Genomic DNA, 25,120 nt, shown 5'->3' on the forward strand with positions numbered 1-25,120 from the left:
TATCCCCTGAAGACCTTTTGAGAAACACTGCAGTAAAGGGTAGTGTGGTGTGCTCAAGCCAGTCCCTAAAATATCTACTGCCCAAAGTAACATCTCTGATATAATGGGGATTGAAACTCACTGTTTGGTACAAAGCGGAGACACTATATCTACTTGGTCACTGTCAGCATCATCCCAACCTTATTAAATTCTGAATTAGATTCCTCCTCCCCCTCCATATACATAACTAATTGCTTTGGATGGATTCGTTTTGTTGAAATTTAATATTTGAGAACTTTACTAAAGTTTGTCATTTTAGTTTCGGTTTAACTGGACAATTATTGAGGGAAATTATGGCATAAGTATTCAAGACGAAAAACTTATATCGATGACGTTACCATGGAACAATACTACTGCAAAACAGCATGCTTTTTGGTGTTTCATTTCTGATTATGTGATCCTAAATAGCTTATATGCTTACTAAAGTAAACTAAGAACATCGTAAACCTTTTCATGACATAAGAAACTAACACCGATCAAGTAAAATTATTTCACGGTGTCCAACTTTCAAAATTACACTAAATTAATGCTAACTAAATTTTTAACTTTTTTTTTTTTCAAGAGGAATATTTTTATTTTATCTTGGATAATCTCAAACAGTATTTTGCAATAAGCATGCCTCTTAGTTATGATTTTGGATTGGCTACGAAAGATTGTGACACGCATGCACCAATATTAACAATAAAGATAAAAAATAGTTTTTAAATATATCTATAAAACTCACTAGAAAAATTCACTTAGACAATAACCAAGTAGTTTTGGACTCATTATCAAGATAAAATTTTTCAATTACATATTTAATGTGACAGACGCTGGCGAAGTTATTCAACTAATGAGTATCTATTTTGCTAAAAGGTAACAACTTTATGTATGCAGCATTGAGATAACTGCAGCTGCTGTTTCACTAGACGAAAAAAATCAAGTGTATCAGGAGGAGGTACAAGAGTTGCTGCAGAAATTGAATAAGAATTCTGCAATAAGGGGCCGATATGGTATTAGCATGAATGCTAAAAGTGTGTTCAGCTGAACTTGCTGTTCCTTTAACCAAGCTATATATAATGATCCTCAAAACAGCGAAGATTCTACAAATGTAAAGTGGAAAAGATGTACGATAATCCCATTATACAAGGGTGGTGCAAAGAGTGATGTTTCTAACGATCGACCTATCAGCATCTCTGAGAGTCGAATCGTGGTTACGATTTTGCAAAAGTTACTAAGAGTTCTCAAAAAGAAATGGATTGACAGACAATCTCTACATGGCAATGAACAGCATGAGTTTATTAAGGGAAGGTCATATTTGAGCAATTTATCACGTCTTATAATAATGTTAATGTAGACAAAGGAATGAACACCCCTTATTACTTTTGGACTTTTCTAAGACTTTTGACAAGACACAGCATGGAAGACCGTTGCATCTACTGGAGAATATGGGATTTGATTATAAAACATTAGCGGAGATAAGAGGACGGCTGACAGTAATGTCAAAATGTGGTATATGATAGTTAGATGCGAATCTTCAAGATTTAAAATTACCAATGGTCTACTACGTCTGCGCGGTTAGCCTAGTGGCTTTGCGTTTCGCAACCATATGCCTGGAGGAAGGAGTGTCCTAGGTTCGATTCCCATCAACGACGCGAGGAGCTTAAGGATCTTCCTCAGCCATAGCCAAATTAGCCGGTCTTAGGCATGGACAGCAGGGTTTTTTCGCCAGTTTATCTGGGGTTTTTCATCCCGCAAACCGGCCCCGTGAACACACAGGGATACAGCCAGGAATACTTAGAGGTATAGGGATGACCATTCTATTCTCGCATTTCGGTTACGACATCCAAGTATGTTTGGAAGGTTGTGGGTCTTAAAGGCCTGTTAAAGCCATTGGGATAGGAATGATCTACTACAGGGATCAGTCGTTAGTCCATTGTTATTCAGTCTTCGCATTTATGACTCTAGGAAAAGATTTGACATGTTAGGAATGCTGCTGATGTGTGGTACTTGTAGAATGATTTGCATATTCTGAAATAATTGGCACAGGAAAATGGTTTCAGTTCAATATCAGTAATATAGAGTCGTGTACTTTGTTATAAAGAGATTTCTAATATCATATTATATTAGTGGGATTATGCTAGAAGAAACTGTTCAAACTTGGAGATTTAGTACATAGGAAGTCAAAGTTGTTGGGCCATAGCCGTATAACAGAGATTGCAAATACAACTCGGAGGATAATTGCAATGCCGAATAGAACAACATGTAAGGACGAAGAAGTCATTTTGCCCCTTTAAAAGGCCTCGATAAGACGTCACTTGGACTATTGTGCACAGGTCTGATCTCCTGATTTCCGTGGTGATTTCTATAAAGTAGAGAGTGCAAAGGCGAGTGTTAAAGATCATATTGGGATTGTGGAATATCTTAACGAAGACTGAATTGAATCTAAAATTCAATTTCTACATTGCAACTTGCAACCGAGGAAAAAAATGAATGAAAAATAAAAAATGCGAAAGTTCGATTTGAAACTATTTCATTATCATTGCCTTGTTTATACAATTTATTCTAAAGATGGCAAACCTCCACTAATTACACAAACCTTTTTGTCAAGGTGAGATTTCAAACCATACAGTGCTAAAAGGAATCCAAACAGAGTAATCGAAGTTACTCTTTCTTTTTTTAATCTTATTGCCTAAGTTAGCACTTATGTATAATTTTCAGTAATTTCAAAATAAGTTCAGCCTTCTATTATTATTTTACTTAATACGCAAAGCAAAAAGGAGTGAGGAAATACAGATCACTTTTAGCAGTCCATAATTTCCTTGAACTCACATTTTGACTGGGATACTTACGTGTTGAATATTTTTATTAAATATATCAATATAATTTTATGGGCCAGTTCATTCGAATTTACTTAGGCGTCGTTCGGTTTGGCTGCTGTTGCGAAAATCAAAAGTTCACACAGTTCACTATAACTTGAAATGTATGTTTTATGTAAGCCGCAGTTTTGTTAGAAGATTCGGGAAAATCCATCGTTATTTATTCCTCACAACCGTAAAGTTAATACAATTACGAAGCCGTATAACTAAATGCAACATCCGAACTCTGGTTTAAATAGGTATTAACAGATTTATCAGCAAAACTTTAGTCTCTCCCTTTAGAACGCGGGTTAATTGTTTTATCCAGGACCTCAATAAACCTAGCAGACAACAATAGCCTCTGAATCCATTCTATGAGACTTCTGGGAAGTATTAATCTCGTCTGAGATAATAAGATTCCAGATGCTAAAGAATATATATTGAAATATACTCCTGAGTTCGAAAAGATTTTCCTCAAATAGAGTTAATACCATGTTATTCCCAGAACTGCTGAATAACTTCAATTTATACGAAAGTTGGGATTTAGAAAATATCCTCTTTTATTAGCAGTGCCTCGTTTATAAAATTTCTTATTCAAAATATCTCGATACTTGAATTGCTAAATCTCGAAGGCCATTCGTTGCTAAGTTGAGAGCTATAATGCTGTTCTAGTAAGAAATGTGAAATTTAAAAGACATGCTACTCATTACCGAACAAAAATGAACTCAAAACAGTGAAAGCCTCAAAAGTCATGAAACAGCGAAATAAAAATTGTTTTACTATAAAGAATTAGAAGGAATTACTTAATTAGAAAGACCTAACATGAAAGATTCTTAAAGCCAACTATCTGTCTCGTAGAATATTAGCATCTAAGATGATCTTAAAAGTTGCACTTGCTATCTAATGCAAAGAATGTTTAGGAAGACCTTAAAGATGTTGACAAATCAAGTAATATCACGCACGAGAACAGTTAATAAGCACCTTAAGTAATCCCTCTGTGAACTTTGAAAGTTCTAAAAATATGTTCTGCTTAGAGTAAAAGTGTGTAATTCATTCAACAGACAGAAGACTAATGGATATGAAAGTGACTTTTGCCTCAAGAAGCAAAGATATTTACACCATAGAATACCCAGTATTTAACGAAATGGATAAGCGTGGCAATGGAAGTTATACGTACTGTGAAATGATTTTGTGTGGGTTGGTTGGTTTGTGTTTTATTGGCACAAAGACTACAACGGTCATACTGCTCTGAAACAAATGTTTGCAGCAGTACACGAGATTTAGATTTTTTTTGTGTGTGTGTGTGTGTGTGTGTAAGGGGGGGATGTCGGTAGCAACACAACGCTATCCGAACCTCTGTGGATTCAGTCTGTTGAGACCAGTGGTTTCAAAATTGGGCGGTACCGCCTCCTCGGGGCGCTGGAACGATCCAGGGGGCAGTAGTGGCCTCATAAGCAAAAGGGGGGCGTTGAAAGCATAAAGGATAAAACTTAGGTGCTGAAAAAATTTATCATCAAACATTTTGATGATATAACTGTTGTATAACATAACATAAGCGAAGGTCGTAATGGTTGCTTTATTTTCCAAGAAAACGTACAAAATGCAAGTTACAGCCGAAAGGCGTTGAAGTCCAACGACAGATCTTAACAAAAAAAAGTGTTGGCGGGCGTACACTTTCAAGTGATTGGGATTTTACAAGTCTAGTACGCATCGGCAGGAACATGTGCATGTTATGACTTGTTCTCTGTATAATACTATAAATACGTGAGACTTATGAAATCAGTTTTAGATTGTTTCTGAATTGTGTGACAAGCGGTTAGCAATTTGATGTAGTGCATAAAAATTTTAGTGCATATTTGATACGTAGCCGATACCTTACTTACACGGATTGCACACAAAGCAAATTATTGTTGTTCTAATAAAACAGCAGGTTTCACATGAGTATTTGTATACCTTTTCGTGTAAAAATAATTCGGTATAGGTACGTGAGAAATTACATTCTAGCAATTTTGTAAATTTTATTGTTTTTTTATAGATAATATCATGGCTGAACCCAAGAAGAAATGTAAACAATATAATATCGAATATTTAAAATACGGCTTTATTCAGTCGCTTACAAACAAAACATTACCAATGTGTGTGATTTGCCAAAAACTTTTTCACGGGAATTTATGAAGTCTTCAAGACAAGAACATTTGACAAAAGTTCATACTGATAAAAAAAAAAAGGATTTATCTTTTTCACCTGAGTGTATTTTCAAGCACTGAAAGAATCATTTTTGAAACAACCAACTTGGCAGGTATGATTTCAGCAGCATCCAAACTAGATGATGATGGGTTGCGCGCCTCTTGTAACATTTAAATGCTAAATTGAGAAAACCGCATAATGTTGGTGAAGAACTAATCCTACCAGCTGTTAGTGAGGTTATCTTATTAACTAATCCTACCAGAGTTAGTGTTACACACTGCGCAAGCCAGATGTTTTCTTAATAACATTTCTGATATTATCAAGAAAATTCCTTTGAGCAATAATACAGTGCAACGAAGAATTGATGAAATGGCCCAGGATGTTGAAGACTCATTATGCGAATATTTAAAAACAACCCAGCTCTCTATACAACTTGATGAGTCTACTTTACCAGGAAATTAAGCCTTACTATTAGCATATGTACGATACATAAAAAAAGAAAAAAATTGCCAAGAATTATTATTTGCTAAAAATTTGCTAACGGACACTGAAGGATAATCGACATTTCAAGCACTGGAAGAGTTTCTTTTAAAGATAAAGAAATCCCTCTGAATAATATCGTCAGTTGCTACCGATGATGCTCCAGCGATGGTGGTGAGCTATGGCGTTTTATTGCATACTTCAAAGAGGCGGTGCCAAATGTATTCACTGTACACTGCGTGATTCATCGTCAACATTTAGTTGCTAAATACCTGAGTGTTCGCCTACACAGGTCATTACATTATGTAATTACAGCAGTCAACAAAATCAAAAGTCATTCACTGAATGAGAGATTGTTTGGACAAATTTGTATTGAAAACGAAGAATTCAATAGCTAGCTGTTCCATACAGAAGTTCGTTGGCTATCAAAGGGGGCCTGTTTCAATCGATTTTATAAACTCTTTGACTCAGTGCGACACTTTTTAGAAAACAGAGATGATTCTTAACGAGCCGACTTGATTAATTTCAAAAGTGATATAGCTTATTTGACCGACTTGTTTAACAAATTTAATGAAACAAACCTATAGCTCCAAGGAGATGAGCTGAATTTAATAGAAACAAAAGCTGTTATTTATGCGTTTGTGTCAAAAAAAAAAAAAAAACATCCTGTACAAATGAACTTAGGACCAGGAGAATTCAGCCAGTTTCCAAATCTATCAACAGTAGAAAAATGTGATGAAGACGTGCTCAGCTATTGTCAGCACTTGGAGGCTCCCCGTTGTGATTTCTACCACAATTTAAAGATATTCTTGAAATGAAAATACCCGATTGGGTTTTGGACCCGTTTTCACGTACAGCACAGAAGAATCATTACAATTACAAGAACTGATAAAAATAACAACAAATAAGGAACTGAAATTAAAATGCAAAAACGGGTACCAACAGTTCTGGTTGCAAAGGCAGATGCCCATACTTAATCCCGAATTATGGGCTAATCGCATTTCCATCATTATATTCAGTGGAACATGGGTTCAGTGCGGTCACAAATCTTTTAACTAAAAAAAGAACCGGACTGCAAATAGCTGATCGCGGTAATGTAAGAATGCTGCTGATAAATATAAAGCCAAATATCACTAAATTGATAGCAGCACACCAGGCTCATCCTTTTCATTCGGATTGTTTTTAATATTACTGATCGATATTTACTATTTTATGTGCGATTTTTACATATGTGCAATTTATGTTTGTTTTCTTAATTTTAATAGTGTTATTAAAGTTCCAGCTCCAACTTGTCCTATATTTACGTAAAATTTATGTTTCTTTTGTTGATTTCAATAAATAGTTTTAAAACATCAGTTTCAAGGTGTATTATTTCCAGATTTCAAAAATCTTTACTAGATGCATAATAAAACACAAATTTGTTTCTGTATCTATCTGTTTATTCGCTTAAAAATCGAGAACTGTTGATCCGATTTTCATACGATTTTCTTTCATATGTATCAGGTAGAGCTGGTCAGGTCTTAGAAAGTAGTTTCCAGGGGAGTGCCGAATAATAATAATAATAATAATAATTATTATTATTATTATTATTTTTTTTTTGGAAAAGGGGGCGGTAAGCCAAATAAGTTTGGAAACCACTGCTATAGATCATCTTAAGTAGAGATGACTTATATGATCTTGCTACCATAAATATATATACAGTGGATCTGCATGTACATAAATCAAAATATTTGTCAACATACAAACGTTAAGAACATTTCAGCATATATAAATGAGAAATGCAATTGTGGTGTGTTTCCTTATTTTTTCCAGGCATATGGCAACAATAACTGGTTGTTATGACATTTCAAACATGGTTCTTGATTTTCGTAAGCCGAAATCGAAAACTGGAAATCTAAACCCCTACTAATGATCATGCTTCTATGAATCAATTTGATTAGGATATTTTATCTGCATGGTGGTTATATATTTCTGACTCGAAAAAAGAATTGGAGTTAATCCTGACACAAATTATCGTAATTCTGCAAGAAAAAAATAACTAGTGGTGTTGCCGGGAAATTTCTTGCTGCTGGTGTACATTATGGTGCAAATGGTAGTGTGATTTAAAGAAAAAAATAAGAAATGATCAGAATATTCACATTCAAAAATTTCTGGAGCCTATCAATGTACAGAAGAGTGAAGTCATACGAGTACTAAAAGTGAACAGAATGGAAGAAAATTTACGAGAGTGTGAAAATATCAGCAAAGAAGAAAGTGATAGAAATGACAGCTCTCCGATGCTATACGTCCGAGTTGACCGTTGCACTGTTAGGACGATATCTATGGTGTGCAGAAAGAATTTGAAAACAACCAACGAAATCGGCTGTCAAAGCGTACCGTGAATTAAGACTGTGCCGTGGTAGTGCATACAGTTCAGAAACGCGAACCTTCCCTGGAAGATGGATCGGTGACAGTGAACCCATGCGTCAACGTCCGCGCTCTTCAATTTTCACTATTTTTTTTTTTCTATTTTTTTGGGTGAGATTTGTCAGGAAAGTTTGGAGGAGGAAACCATGATACTTCAGAGGAGACTTGCTTTGATTTTGTTTTAGTGAAGGAAAGAATGCGAAATTAAATGATTGTTCCTAGACATTAATATGGTAGCTAAAATACAGGAATATCGGCATATCCTAGAAAAATTTCTCTAAATCGGACGCAAGTTGCTCAAATGTAAGTCCACTCTGTTTTTATTTTTTTTAGGGTTGTTTTAAAGATTGATGCGTATGACATGTCTGGTGTCATTACGTACGTCCACTAAGCGTGGAGTTAAGGGAATCAAGTAAATTTATTATTATCTTAACGTCGGACCTCATGCATAATTAATGATGTGGTTGTGAATTGAATGATTTATTACTTGTTAACCAGTTGGAGGGGGAGAACAAAAATGAGAAAAAATAACAAAACCCGGAACCCATTAAACTTCTCGATTAGAAAGATGTCTGGAGCTAATTAACAAGTGCGGATTCAATGTTAACTTATACAGCCGCCAGGAGTCGGGAAAGGCCCTCATCATCTGAAAAAAAACATTGTTCAAAGAATGCCGCCATATCAGAGTGATCTAAAGACATGCTGTCAACTGGCTGCCATAAAAATGTAACATGACGCTGCACGTCATTAATCAGACGTGAAGTCCACGCCTAGATAAGAGAATCCAGGTAGACGAACGTGACTAGCAAGTAGCTTCACAGTGAGACGGCTCTTTTTCTTCCAGCAATGGAACACTAACTCATCCAACACAGCGTGTACCATAATTATTGTGTCAGAACTTCCCCCTAGTTGCTGACAGCCGTTGTGACAGCCCGTAATCTGTCCGTATGCTATTGGCGGGCCCACCTTCGGACTACGGAAACCCGTGACCCGAATACAGCGTCCGGAACTACTTAATCATTTCTTTACGACGACAGGGAACACCGGCATGGGTGGACAGCCTTGACTCTGTTGCCGTCAGGTCACTGCCGGGAGACTGCAGCCATATACTACGGACATGTGGTACTTACTAATGTTCCCAGCGAACGTGATTCAAGAGAACCCCAAGAAAATTGTGGAGAGGTTAAACTGCTTATCACGACATGTTAAATTACTGTGGGGGAATACAGGGGTGATCCCTGAAAATATGTATCTACAAGAAGACATCATTATGACAACTGGGTTTTCAGACAGGCTATAATTCATTGGCATAACTTAAATAGACAGTAAGGGACAGAGGTATTATGGGTGTTGGCTTATGAGCTGACATTTCTTTGTAGAAGGGAACTCGTGCAGCTAAAAATTCCTGGTATTTTGAATTCTGTGGCATAGTTCTAAATACGTGGTTCTTTCTATCCAGTTATACGAGAATGTCTTCTCAAAAACGACTTGTTTCTATTGGCAAAGTGCCTATTTTGCTCATAGGAGTACTGTATTTGGGCAATTCAAGTCTAATGCAATATTTTGCGAAAATACTTTGCTTCCAATACCGAAATGGGATGAACTGACATTGCTCTACGGTGTTTTGTAAAATTCACGATTCGACTCAGCTACTAATCCCCCCCCCCCCACACACACACACACGCCAAAAAAAAACAAAAAAAAAAAAAAACAATAAAAAAGTTCGTAAACGAAAATTTTCAATTATCAGGTGACTTAGTTTATTTAAATTAAAAGAAAATTAAAATTATAAGCACGATAAAAATGAGAAAATTGCTATTCTCTATAATATAGTTTCCTGCTAAATATTATGACCAATCTACTCGATAAGCAACTGGACTAGGTGTTCCAACATCCTGAAAGTGAAGTGTGTGATCACGACAACATAAATGAGTAAAATAGGTAAATTCTGGTGGTAGACAAATTTCCTTCTCTCCTGTGAGACCACACTCTACTTAATAAAGATCTGAAGTGGTTCCGAACTCACTTCAGATCTTCATTAAGTCCAAGAAACTAAAGTGCGGTAAGTTTGATTCATATTAAATTTATTAAGCTACTTATTTATTCGATTAATTAACCAATGGTCAAGAACAATTAATTGTCCGACTCTTACAGAAATCAAAAGGTTGTACTGGAGTGAATATCCCTCCCCCCAGACGCAAATGAAGCATTATATAATAATAAAAAATGCACACCAGTTTCTGGCCTGCTAGAATCTTATTACCATGCTGCAAAAATTGTAAAAAGTCCTGCCCAAAGTATTTCTAAACGTGTTCCGTCTTTCTACAGAGAACAAAAACTCACAATTATAATACAATGAATTTTATTATTTTACTATTTCAATAGTTCACGTGCTAAATCTGTCATATATTCAAATAGTGGATATCGTTCAACCTTTGCAATATTCTAGCAATAAAGCAGTCATCTCTATAATTCACAGCAAATGAATTCTTCTATCATTGACTATAATATCAATGGCCTTTCTGTTAATTTCATTTATTTTTTGGCTTTTACCTGTCTTACTAGATTTAAAACAAAGTTTTGGAAGAAGAACTTTGCAGCCTCATAAGAAACCAGTTAATTCACCTTCAGTTGAATAGCTTTATAAAATTTTTCACGTACTTGACTTGATTTGAATTTGGTCTTTCCAATCGAAGGACAAATCTTGAGTAATTCTCGAGGCTGCGCTAGGGGTGTTATTTTTAGCCATTCAAAATTAATAATTTTAAATTCTTCTTTTAAATAATATTATATTATTCTCTCATGCTTCTTACGTGTAGTTCACTTCTGTACTCATTTACTCTTAAGGCTTGAAACGTTCACGTGCTTTTGAAGCATTTTAAATTGATTTCATATAAGATTAATAAATCCTGACACTGATCAATAGTTTCGACTGTATATTATACCAGCCTGAACAAGCTTCAGGAAAATAGATGAAATTCTGCCATGCTGTAAATAGTAAATTATATTCTCGTATAGCAGTGATTTTCAGCAAGAATCGTATGATCTGCTAAAATTATCCAGATGTGTAATTTTTTACCTGCCAAGGTAGTGTGAACTTGAAAATATTGATTTGTATTCTATAAGCAACATTATTGTGGAAATTTTATTTTTAATTCACACACACACACACACACACACACGAAGTTTGCAGAAGCTACAGCACATCACAACGTGGTGCGATGCCCAAGGATCCTCAATTGGTGCAAGATAGTTAGAAAACAACTACCTGTTTTAGTTGGGAAGAAGACTGCTTCAAAGTGTCTCAGAGGTAGATGGAATAAAAGGGAACAAGAAGTTGGTTCGGTAGATGGAATAAAAGGGAACAAGAAGTTGGTTCGGTAGATGGAATAAAAGGGAACAAGAAGTTGGTTCGGTAGATTTGAAGATGAACTGCGAATGGATACTGACCAATAGATGCGTAAGTTCCTATAGGCTTTTATAGTGAAGGAAGTTCTCGGAGATCTGATGTGGATATGATCTACCTGGTGCCCAAGGATCCTAAATTGGTTCTGGTTAGTCGTAGGTATAATGATCTGGAACTTTTTCCCTTGTAAGGGTCTTGGAGCTTTGACTGCGGTGCCTGGACAATGACACACCACCTCTTGCACTGTGGTAGTTTTACGGAATAGACGCATGCCCTTTTCGACAGGAGAATGCACAGTTTCAAACCACAAGTCATACTGAGTCATACTTTGAAGAAACTGGAATTCTTGGAAATATGGAAATTCTTGGGTGGCTTGCAGGGAGTCCCGATTAAAAAACCTAACAGAATATCTCTGGAAACAAATTAGTATACCATTTCCTGACTAGCGTGTTCAACAAATAGGTATATAGACTGGTGGTCATGCTAAATTTGGTTATATGATAAATGTAAGTAGGGTCTGCAGACAATATGTAACAGCTTAAAATAAACTGATTGGTTTGAAACATGTCATGAACTTCCTTCTATAATGTACCCTTTTTTTGTCCAATTTTAGGTACGCACATAACAAAGATTTCCTTATTTCTTAAATTTCAAATACATACATTAAATAATTTAGTATTAATTTCATAATTTTAGAACAGGTGGAAATATGACTTACTTTCTCAAATTTGAGAAGGAAAATTCCAATTCAGAGTGAACACCTCCTTAAAGATAGTCTACATTTTTGACATTTTCTTTGGATTCGTTGGATTCAAGTCTCATGATTCACCACTCTTGAAGATATCACTCGTGCTGTGAAAGAATATGCTGTTGTAGTTTCAAAAATGGATTTCAGATTATTCAATATTTATTAAAAACTTAATCTCTAAATAGTAAACAGTAGCCAGGCAATCAATGTTGGATATCTGTGGGCTGTTACGATTTAACATTCACCCCCCCCCCTCTTCCACCGTTAACAATCTGAGGTGATTGGCAGCAAGAAGGTAGGAGAACAAGGCCTATATTTTTACCTTCACGCTGAGGTAAGGACGGCCTCAGACACTGATAACAATGCTTATCAAATATGCCAACGTCATTATCGCTGCTATCATCAGTAGGATGAAACTACAATATTTTTAAATGAGGAATTAGTATATTGCTACTGGGTTGTTTATCTTGAACTGGCTGAGAATGACAATCCTACATATACCCCATCAATGTGTTGTGTAGGCAAAAAGCAAATTTCTACATGGCACATTCAAGTATTCCTTCAAACTTGAAAATCCAATTGAATTGTATGTGCAGTTAATTTAGTTTTGCCAACCAGTGAGAAAAGAAAATAGCGAGGAGAATATATAAACTCAACTATACAAACTGATTAATTTGATGGTAAGAAATAGCGTGAATGGCAGATAGAGTACAGTCAATATTTATTTAAAGCATTCACTTTTTTTTTTTGTGATATAGTGGATTCATGGGCAAAAAAGATAAGATAATTAATCTCGAATACTATTAAAGTAAGAAAACAAAATAACCGATTAATGATAACGAAATATTTCTGAACATTTTATAGCTTTGGTCAAAATAATTATGTTAGCTTTTATTGTTAAGATTTTGCCTTTAAAGCAAAATCTTAACAATACTTTAATTCACCTCCCTCCAATCTCTAGTAAATTTTAAAAAACAAACATGCGGTATTATATAATTTGCAGGGTTCAGTGAATTGCTCAAATCATATCCTGACATTCTATAGCTAAAGAAAAAATATATAGCAGGCCTTACGTGACTTTGCACGATAGAATTATGATCAACTATCTTTTATAAAATCATTTTTGTTCAGTTATTTTTGAGAGCAAGTGCACGCGTTTATATTCCAGTCATGTATTTAACGGCACAGTTTTCGATCAGATAAATTTATCTAAAATCTGAGCCGAATTCACGAACTTTGCTGTCAGCAAACACGGTGGTATACATATCAGAAATCGCAGGATTTGATCTCGTAGTTTCCCACGATATGCGCTTCGTTCTCGCCATCTTCAGACGGCGAAGTTAGAGCAAATATACACCTGTCAATGATCTATCAGCGGGTGTATGAGCAGAGGCGTGTAGATTTACAGGGTGCCGTCGACAGATGACAGCAAGCTGGCAATTACATATGGGATTGGACCTAGGCCTGCATGTGCTAAAAGGCTTCACATGACTAGCTACATGCGGAACTACAGATAGAAATCAAATGGCAGTTTTGGCAGAATGAAGCACTTTGTCATGGGCTAGACAGTATCAGGAAAGAAGAGGGGAGGAAGGGATAACAAGAAATAGAAGTGAAGAGAATGAAGAAAGACGTGTTTCCAAGCTTAGTTCATGAATGTCCAAGATTGGACAAAACAAAATGTTTTAGTGGTATTTCTCGCGCTGACCATTATTCTAAAACGTGCATTAATATTAGCGAGGCGAAGGAGATGAAACGAATGAATAATCCAAATAAATATAGTTAAGCGAAAGAAGAGCAAAAAAATAATAATAAAAAGATACCATAAAATACAAGATGAGGATGAGTGAAAGAATAAACAAATACGTCACTCACACAGGATAACTTTGTTTGCGGTGATTAACAACCATTACTGATTAAGCAATTCCCTAAGCCTAACCTGGCGTGAAAAGTTAACAAGCGAAATACTGCCAAATAGAGCCAGTTTCAATGTGAGTGAAAGTTGTTGAGATCTCGTCACAACTGAAGGTGTAATTGGACTGTGTTGCCAGTCTGTCGTCACCTGCCTCCCGGTCCTCCGCGGTAGCCTTATTTCTTGCCCCCTAGGGTGTCGTTTGTTTCAAACACAATCTTCCAAGGTGATCATTTTTAAAATGGGAGAGAGGGGCGTATTCGCAGTTCTGGGGCCTAACAGTCTCAGTGCAATGATTCAACATCACACTCGGAGGAGGGGTGGCAAGTAAAGAATGAGTAATAGTCACACGAGAAGTGCAAAACCTTGTAAAGCTCTGTAAAATGGCTGCGGAAGGCGAAGTAAGGGATGAACTGCAGTGAATTCTCTTTTACCGAAGTACGTGTCTTGTCTTAGTGGCGCGTTTTTCCAACCAGGTCCTGGGGGTGTCATTTGTCCTCTGTATCATCAGTGTCCGCATCACTTATGTGGCTCCTTGTTACTCTGTCTCCCAGGCAACTGTAGATCCCTGTCTGCCCAGTCGTTTCTTCTGTTCTTCCTTCTCACAAGTTTACAAAAGTTTTCCAACAAAATTTTCTTCACAACAAAGTAGATTTCTTATTACTAAGCCGCGTTAGCTGCTCTCAAAAATGGGTACGAAAATCAGATTACGTGGCTCCATTAAATTACCACGAACCATGGAAACCTTTCTGGGACATTACCTTGTGAAGCTGCTTATAAAAGACGCAGTTAAGGGACTTGTTTACAAAATATAGCGAAAAAAAATACACACACACACAAGTCTCAAATCAATGAATCATAAACATCTTACCTAAGTTCGGTGGTGAAATCACTAGAAAATACTTTTAAAACGCGCGACGTAAATAGCCTTTAGCTTTAAAAAAGATTACTTTGCGACAGCACAAAGCGTGGTAACTAAAGAAAGCAAGACAGGGGAAGATGAAAGGGGATAATGCACAAGGGGTGTTGTTCTGCGCCCACTGTTTCAGAGGTCATTATATCTCTGTGCAGCTGTTCTCCATTGTCTTGCAGTTATGAAGATATACGAGGGTGCTTCATGTCTTTAACAAATAGATTCTGATTTAAGGCCTAAAATATTAAATATCATTCCGGAAACTCTTACAATATAGTTTGTATAAAATCATGATTCTAAAATATCAGGCTTCAATAGTTGGCATTTACGAGAATATATTTATTATTGAGAAATTAGTAGCAAATTGAATGCTAAAACCACACTGCGTAAAACTACAATGACAGAAAAAAGCCTTATCTTGTTAGAAATTTCGTACATTCCGATCGGTATTTTTAGATGAAGCAACCTAAGTTAGGAAGAACAGTTTGCTCTATTTTAGCGCATATATATATAATAAAAATTATATTTTACTTGTAGCTATCTTATCGGATACTCTACTAAAGTTTTAGCAAATTAAAAAAAACAACTAATCTTTCTCTAAAGTAAATTATTTTAAAAAAATGACGTCGCCGCCTGCTTTGCCGGTGGGCCTTGTATTGTAATGGCGTCAGAAAGGAAGAAACATTCCGAATATGATAACCACCTCATATATTCTACATCACTAAAGTTACATATGTAGATTTAAGGATAGTAGAATTATTTCAGCAGAAGTAGTATAATAAGGAAGAGGCGAACTGCGGTTTGGTACGAATGAGACCGAGCACCTCGTTTTACAGTAATAGGATAGCATGGAAAAAAAAAAAGATTGTAAGAAACCTAATATATATTCAATATTAATTGTTTTATAAGCCAAGTTTTACCAAACTTTGAATTTAAAACATTTTTTCATTGAAACTTTTTTTCATTATTTAAGATTAACGAGGCATTTAATAGTTGGTTTAAGAATGAAATCACTTTCAAATAATGAGATACGGAGATTCTGATCTACCTCTACTCATGGAAAAGAAAAGCATTGCCTGCAAATAAATATTTATTCTTCTCCTTATTAAATTATTAAATGAATATACAATAGAGCATTATGACATTCAACAAAAATATTTCTAAAAAAATGTATATATGAATAATCTTGTGGATGTGTATACTTGCGCTTTTATAAAAATTATAGAGTTCCTTGTTTGAAAAAAAAAAGTATGTTAGAATATTTCTTGGAGGACAAAGTAACAGTTTCAAACATAAGACATAAAAAAGGGTTCAAGTCAGCATTGCTATCAAATCATCCATAAACAAAAGATTTTGGATTTTGAGGGCTGATCGGTTTTACCCAGGCATTTGTTGCCATGGTAGCAGGTTGTTGACAGTTCCAGTAGCGGTGGTCTAGACCCCCGTTGCAGTACGATCATCAGTCTCTGTCAGGTCAGCCCGCAACACTTGTCAGACCCTTGTCAGATGGTCATGATAACTTCACCAAGTCTTCCGAAAAGACGCTCACCTTGCCCAAACACTGGACGAACGGAACTTTCGTAAAGCGTTTGTGTTCCTCCTTTCATAAACCGATTCCTGATTTTGGCACCGATAATCTGAGAAGCGGACGCTATCCGCAGAAAAACAACGACAAAGGGAAACCTCTGTATAACTGCCAGACGTGGTAGTGGTTACAAGACTAAGAAAAAAAAAATCACCATTTCCTCCCGCCCTGTGTTTTTGACGTTGATAAATGACCTAGTCGACGAAATGATTCAATGTTTTTCATAGGCTGGCACTCGGCTATCTCTCTGACATTTCCATGCGGTAGTGCAGAACTGCACACTATACTTTGATGTACTTATTCACAAACTGCTATTGCTTTGCCTATTTTTGGATGCCATTCCAGACGCCTGTACAACGCACAGCCTTACAATGAGCCAAAAGAAAATTTAACTTCCCCTTCAGCAAAGGATTTTTTTATATTTATTTATTTTACAAGCCCAGAGTTTTACCTGTTAACCCTATTTTGCATTTTACAGTGAAGGATAATACGTGTTGATGAGAATGTGATGGCAGAAAACGATACCTCACTCTAGCACGCCAACACTGACAATCGCGCAGCCTATTTTAATATAAAGGGTAAAAAGAAGACATTTTAGACATATTATTGTGCTGGGCGTGCAGGAATGAAATATATTGCACAAAAACACATACCCCCATAAAAATAGTAATTCACAAACGGAAAATGGAAGCCTATCTGACAAGAAATAATTTACTCACGATTAATTTCACGTTCATTAAAAGTCTATCTTAAATTAGTCCAAACATTATTGAAGCATTTATAAATTAAAATATACATGTAAAATATAATGTGTAAATATTTGTGCAGTATATATGGCGAGTAGAGTTTTCAGGTAGAAAATTATCATATATCTGTAATTTTAAGTGATTGCCTTAAGTTTATACGCATTATGGTATAATAGAATTATGAAAGTTCTAAATAAATTTTAACATTAATTAGACTCTCTCTCTCTCTCCCTCCTGAATACCATAAATGGGATAAAAGGGGCACATTTACGACTAACTAACGTTTCTATGTCGCAATTAAATCAGCTTTGTCCGGAATACATAATAACATAAGTGGCAATGAACTTGTTAAGAGTTTTAATGAGGATGGGTCAACGGACTTTGCAAAACGTGGGTCTTAATTCCGCAACATGAAGAACTTCCATGTTAAGGGTCATAGATTTAAAATTAATAATGGTTAAAGGAAATTATTCTAATGTTTTATTTATATTTCTCTAAGTACACGACTTACAAAACAAAGAAAAATATCCTCTACAGAAAGATGTTAGCTGGCTCTAGGAAGAAAAGTTGATATCTGACAGCGTGACAAGTTTTTCATATTTGTCCGGGAAAGCAAGTTTTTGTCTCTAATAATTTTAAGTTTTAAATTTAATTTATATTTATCTAACTACGGGAAGTTTTCCAGGAACTGTGAAACAATATTCTAACCTAACGGTGAGAATTCAATGATTTGGTGGATTACGTAAAATATCAGTTTCTTTCTCAAAAAGGCTTATTAGAAAAATGTTCAACAATAACGACGAGATTACATGTGTTTATTATTAACCTTTAAACAACTTCAGAATAACTTATTGCGCGCAGTTATTGCATTTCGTGAACGTCATTATTCAGATTTTTTTTTTCATGATCTATAGACAAAAATCCCACTCAACAGCGCTGCAATTGTCAGAATGAAACAGTTCTCGTAAGAAACAGTAATTCTTAATCCCAATCCGATTGTGACATACATATTGTTAAAGGGCATCAGTCACACATCATTAATTACACTGCCATGATTCAGGTCATGTGTCAGTAATGACACATGACCTGAATATCAGTTTTATATTGAGGATATTCTTTGAAAGTAGCGAACAATATAAACGTGGATTATTTCAAGAAACGCAATATTCTTGTAACAACCGAGTTCGTGATTGTTTTATTTATTAGCGAGTACTAAACTGTTACGTTGCAATGTTACGTAACACTACATCACCATATCGTATCTTGATGTTCTCATTTGTCATTGTTTCCTCTCAAGTTTATGAAATAGGAGAAAGCGAATAAACGGATGTTTTTTTTCCATCTCTCTAGATTTGTAGGTAAGGTCCGTTCATTTCTGTTTAGTACTATTCTGACGTCGAGCTATTAGTAATAATAGCTATCATACATATTATGTACACAATCATACATAATATGATTGTGTATCTTTATTAATATTACATTACTAACCAGATTTTAAATTTTAGAAATTCTTTTCTATTACACATTTTTTATAAAAGTAGAAACCCCAAGCAAGTGGGGTAGAAACCCCAAGCTTACACACATGTGTAAGCAAGCGGCCCCACTTGCTTACACATGTGTATATCGATCGCATCACGTTTTACAACTCCTTTACCAAATGGAACAATGTCCATCCACGTTATATAAAGAATGCTAAATACATGATGTGTTAGCTTTCAATAAGTTGTATTTCACTGTTTAGGTGATAATTCACTTTAACATGATCTCTGGGACATAGAAAATTTTCATAAGCCAAACCGATCAACTCTACTTTTTATAAATTTCTTAGTTTTAGCAACCGAGTACCTGATTAGTGCTCAACTTTTCAGAAACCACAATGTTTACATCAACCAAAAACATACTACGGCACCTGTCGATTATCATTCTAGAATTTATAACGCAATAATAATTTGATTTTATAACAGCCATTTTCGAACCTATATTCGCGTAGGCTCCTTTTGAATTAAATTTTGATTAAACACTCCAAAAATATCAAAATATATGTAAAATATTTCAAACTGACTATTTCAGCTAATTTATTTGGGATAGAATCATTTTTAAGAGCCCGTATGTAATCTGAGACAGTATTTCTTCTTCCTCTATTCGGCAAAAACCATTGAGGTAGAGATTGTCATATGCACCTCACAACGTATCGGGAAATAACGTTTTCACAAAAAAAAAAAAAAAAACTGCACAGAATCTTTTTAAATTCGCATTTGCACCGAATTCATTATGTGCAATCTAAAATGCACACGTAAATAAATGCAAATACTATGTAGGGGTCGAATAATTGTCAGAAAACTGTTTACACTTTTTGAAACTTCAAAAATAAGTTTCTAAATTGCTAATAAGGAAGTGACAATTACATACCCTCTTCTAGCGATAGTTTATATAAAGAGCTATGAAAAGGACGACTGCACAAACATTTGAGAGAATCTAAGTTTCAATCCAGAGAAGGACGAGTGAAAATTTAGAAGCTGTTTTTAACGGAAGGCAAGTTAGCCAGTCTCATATGGTGGAGGGCAGCGATAGTACATTGCAATGACACTCTATTAACAGGATTAAAATGTCCTGTCATGGCAAAAGAAGATTGGAAAAGGATAGAAAGAGATTGTTTAGATTGGATTTTTATGCGATTTCGATTTTAGTTTCTAACCTAACTTAACCCGTCGTATATAATTTTCGTCAAAAAAATAAAAAATAAATAAAAATAAATGATTTTTCTTCTTCAGAGCTGTTTTCATCTATAAAGAAACAGTTGTTTCGGAGAAGATGACGGGTTCTTTAAAGAAATGGCAGGAAAATTTACCAAAAGATTAAAATGTCATCAATTTTCATAAAAGTAGAAACCAATTTGCACGAAAGAATGCTGAACTCATTATTTAACTTATTTTCCATTCTATCATGGTTACCTTTTCCTACCTCATTTTAAGAATATATTACGAAATTGGATCGGATTAAAACTGAATTGCTTTTTTTTTACTCATTTTAACTATTCCATACGAAAAGTACTCAATTTTTCATGTAAAGTACTCAGTTTTTCTTTTAAAACAATTTTTTCGACTTTTTTTAAATGCAAACGAGATTTCTCTTATCTTTAAATGTGTTCTGTACCAGATTGTTTTAAAAATAAAATGATGCACTTTGACATATGGCTGAATCTGCATTTTAATGGATGACCTCCAAAGTCATATTCAAGTGGGCTGCACCGGACCTGATATGACTGGACCTTATTTTACCGAATGAGATGATGGTAGTTAAACTGAAATTAAGAGCAATAAATACGACGTTCAATGAGTTCTCTGTTCAGCATTTTATTCTTTTCAGTTATTTGTCAGGCCGCTTAATATCTCTGAAAATCATTTCAAAATTTTTTCTTCCAGAACACAGCGTGTCCTTAAGATCATCAGTCAAAGATTATAATGACTTCAGGTTTGAACATTATGTAATACTATTTATTATGTATTTACCTATGTAGTACTGATGTACTATTGTACACAGGTTAATCTTTTAAGAACGAGATGCACATTAAAGAATTGTAAGAATGAGTTCCACAGATAAAATAGTTCATTTAATAATCAGAATTGAGATCATTAGTTGTGGAAAATTAGACCATTATAACTTAGAATTCCAATGTGTGTGAAGTGTTCATTACTGTGTAATTTAACACAAAGAAATAACAGAGCTCATCAGTTCACGTTTCCAGACAAAGTTAATACACGTAACAAGGACGACAGGAAGGTTAAATTTGCCTTCATATAAATCATCATCTCAGATTCCTTCATGAATCACTCCGTGCAAGAACGGCACCAACACTCGTCATCTCTTCAGTTGGCGAGGTGACAGACTTGGCAGTTGACGGATCAAAAATATTCAGTAAATTAATGACGATTGTGCAATATTGCAACAGAGTTAAAACGAGACTAGAAAACTTAATACTAACTTACGTGAAAATATGCGTTGCTTGACATGAGAGCGACACCTGGAACTGTGCCAAATAACTCCTGAAATTGCCATTAAAATAATAATAATAAACGTGACATTATTCAAAAAAGGTTTCCAACGAGAAGGGGGTTTAACTTTGTTCTATCATAATGTGAACAAATGTGCCTTATTATGTATAAGATCGGGGGGAAAAAGTTCCTAACCTTAAATGAAGATTATATCCTTCAGACACACATGAAATGCTAATAACAGTTGTGTGGCCGACCTCTCTCAATCTGCCATTGTTGGTTGCACATTTATGCATCAACACTACAGCAAGTGTAGTACTTTGGATACTTCATCTTGTTCTTCTCATCCGGATGTAAATGATAATTTTTATGACATCTTAATTTGATTCATGTTGCTATTGACAAAAAAAAAAAAGAGATGGACTTGAGAGCCTCATGATCTGTAATGAGAATTTTTAGATGTTTTCTTTTTGTCATCTGTTGTGAATACTCTTCAAGTGTTTAAGTCTATTGCACTTGAATACTTCACACTGATAATAAAGAATTACTTCCTAGTACTTAAAATAAAACAAGAAAGCAAAGAGGGGAGTAAAACAAAAAAAAATTATAGATTACAGGGAAGGGTTTTTTTTTTTTTTGGTTCGCACTCTTTCGTCGAGCAAATCAATTATCGACTTATTTTGAACTGGGATATGCGAAAGTTAAGAAAAAAAATATTTTCTTGCTGGCACAGACCAAAATAAACAGTAGTTAAAGAAGAAGAGGATGTCAGGAAGTTCCGAACTGTGTGTGATGTGTTCAGAGAGTTGGTGGTCTTCAGACACACTGCCAACAATCAGTCTCCGGTTATTTCATGAATGTTTAAATGACGCTTAAAGATGCTTAATTCTCTTCACATGACTGTACAAACTGCTATATTTCTAGAGAATTACTAAAAAAGTGAACCCCAAAAACTGTATCCCCAATTAAAGTTTCACCTGTCAGAAGTGATTTATTTTCTGAAGACGCGAAAACAGCCAGTGCCTCTTCCTCTTGATTTACACACGCACATTTCAAGCCTAGAATCTGGCAGCTGCTAGAGCCTTGTAGCTCTCTTTTTTTATTCCCTCTGACATCCTATCCCACCGCTGTCAACTATTGTGATGACGTTGATAAATTAGCAGTCTTGGCACAGTGTTTTGGATACAGAGAAGGGTAGTACTGCAGACGTCCTTGAGATATGAAAGCTTTTCTACAAGCCTAGTCTTCGAGTCAAGGAGAGTGGAGATAGATGGACAGCCATTCATTTTGGTGTCACAAAGTTGCAGTGAGTGTGGGTCGAAATAAAAAAAAAAAAAGCAGTGAAAAGAAAAAAGGAATTGTTTCGAACCCGCGTTAGATGCTAAAGAAAATGACGTGGCACACTTGTTTCTCGACCAGTCAGCAAAATAATTGAGAATTTGGAGCACAGGGAGCACAAAGAGTTCTTTGAGAAAGATGGGTCACCTTATAAAGTCGTATCTGACGTGATATCTTTGCAGGTTATAAATGGCGGGGGATAATATTAACTTCACATTAAGACACTGCGCATTCTATTATATTTCAGATTTGGAATACGTTGCCATCTCTTATTTTTGTATTTTTGTCGATTTTGAGTATCGTGATAATATACACATTACAAGGATATTGAAAGAGAAGATCTGATCTCCCAAAAATAGTGATCTTGTCAAAAGCAGAAAGGCATTCCTTCAGTGTTCCGTTTCGCATAAATATGACGCACTCTTACACAGATATTGTTTATTTTTTGTGTGTCCCAAACAAACAAGTTGTTATATTAGTACGGTGGGTGGACTAAGGAATTTTTCCTTTTAATTCTGTAAACCGTGTCCCACAGACCAAAGCATGGATTTTTTTTCAAGCCATTTCAGCGAGGCGGTGGTCTGGCACCTGAAGACAATCACTAACATTCGTGCCTACGGGAGGGGGAGGGCTGGATCCTGCAAACTGTTGGTTAGAGAGAGGATATCTTAACCACTCGGCTAACCAGGCCGGGCAGTTCTTCTTAATAAAGTTTTTTATTTATTAATTTATTGTCAAAAAGCTAGGGTCAATGGTTAAGATAACTGCGAACTTTGATCTGACCCAATGCTTGTTTTAATTCACTTGAAACTTCTGTTGAGCAAAGTGGAGAGTCACACCGGATGATGAAAATCATCGTTTTAATAAAAGACTTCCGTTTAACTTCAACTAGGATTATTTCATCGTAATGCAATTTAATGCACACATTAATGTAAATGTGGGCCAAATATTCTTCTAGCCACCATCTCAAATTTTTCAGTGTTGCATTAGAAACAATTTGTAAGAATTCACTTTCTCTATATGAAGGCTAGACTTCTTCCGACTTACAGGATTTTTGCCGTTAATAAACCTTTGCTATGACTAAGTCTATATAACACATATACAGATTTACAAATGAGCAAAAAAATAATAAATAATAAAAAATACTATACGGTGATATAATGTACACCCAAATGGAGGTAAATTTAAGTTTAGCTGTATTGCAGTAGCACACGAAAATAACTTATTAGAAAACTACACACATTGAGGATAAGTACACAGAAAAATGTATATGCATTTGTTATATCCATCAGCAATTGCATCGCATGTTATTTCGAATAATGAAATTTTTCTATCTGCTAATACTCCTATATCTTCGAAATCTACTTCAACATCATTCAGGGAATCATTTTTAACCCAGCTAAGTCTATGTGATACTGAATTGAGAAATTTACCCTCGAGTAGAATAGGTATCTCAAGAATTCCGTGTCAACAAATTCTTAGCAAAATGGGTGGGAGATCACCGCCCCACTCATTGGCCTTAAGTAGCTTTAAAAGTTCCATGTTTGGTCTCTAAAACAGAATAATGCAGTATGTAAAAATTAACAATACTAATATTTTATATATATATATATATATATATATATATATATATATATATATATATGCATATATATATATATATGCAGTAGACCCCCACATGATCTCCAATGACCTGCAAACCTCCAATAAGAAGGATGGTGGTTTCAGACTGGCAGATGTCATTCTCCAACCACTTAATATAAGATTATTGAAATAAAATTTGACAAATTGACAAATTAATTTCCATAACCTTTTTTTTCAGAGATAATCACTAAAGGAATAAATTTTAAAGCATGATTGATTTTCAGAAAATTGCGTCACTTTTTCATGTTTTTAAAATCTTAAAAAAAAAAACGAAAGCACTTAAAAAATCGAATTACGCCAACTTTTTTTTCATCTGGTGATATTATATATTTCATAAGTAAATTGCGAAATATGAATCCGAGAAAGACTATAAACTATGGCATTGAAACTTAAGTTTTTTAATCCAGAAATTGTGCCTTTTTAGAGATCAAAACATCGACTCTTTCCTCACTTATTAATAGGATGCCACGTCAGGCATACAATAAGCAAGGTAGTAGTGATCTTACAACGGAGAAAGAAATTCATCTCCCACCTAGACATTCTAACAAGTATCCCTATCCCATGGTAAGACGCACACCCGCAGCTTAATTGGGGAATGGGCACATTATCAACCCAACTAAGCACGCCGCAGAAGCATGGTTAAACTTCTAGGATGATCTATTGCTCGGTCAATGGTAATGATGTTACGACTACTTAATGAGATAATAAAGAAAATATTGCATGATCTTCTTCGCTAACCTCAGTAGTTGAGCGGATAAAGTTCGCTTTTTTTACTGGTTGGTTGTTGAGATTCGAATCTCCACGTGACACCATGCCGTGCATATAGAATTCTGCTGACTATGCAAAGCAAGGTTTCCGCTAGTTTATCGAACCCTTGAACCATCAAG

General features: G+C 35.2%; 1 protein-coding gene across 12 annotated transcripts in view; it reads right to left on the reverse strand.

Annotated features, from left to right (window-relative positions):
• LOC150104289 (zinc finger protein 703-A-like) overlaps positions 1–25,120 on the reverse strand; it is a 603,572-nt gene that overhangs the window by 445,143 nt on the left and 133,309 nt on the right. For all 12 annotated transcript variants that reach the window (XM_090396276.1, XM_090396273.1, XM_090396271.1 and 9 more), the window contains exon 3: positions 12,074–12,207. The gene's annotated coding sequence lies outside the window, so the exon portion shown is untranslated. The remainder of the gene's footprint in view (positions 1–12,073; positions 12,208–25,120) is intronic.

This window comes from Typopeltis vanoorti, chromosome 8, assembly GCF_054136105.1.
Source record: "Typopeltis vanoorti isolate ZY-2024b chromosome 8, IOZ_Tvanoo_1.0, whole genome shotgun sequence".
In the NCBI taxonomy this organism is placed as follows: Eukaryota; Metazoa; Arthropoda; class Arachnida; order Uropygi; family Thelyphonidae; genus Typopeltis; species Typopeltis vanoorti.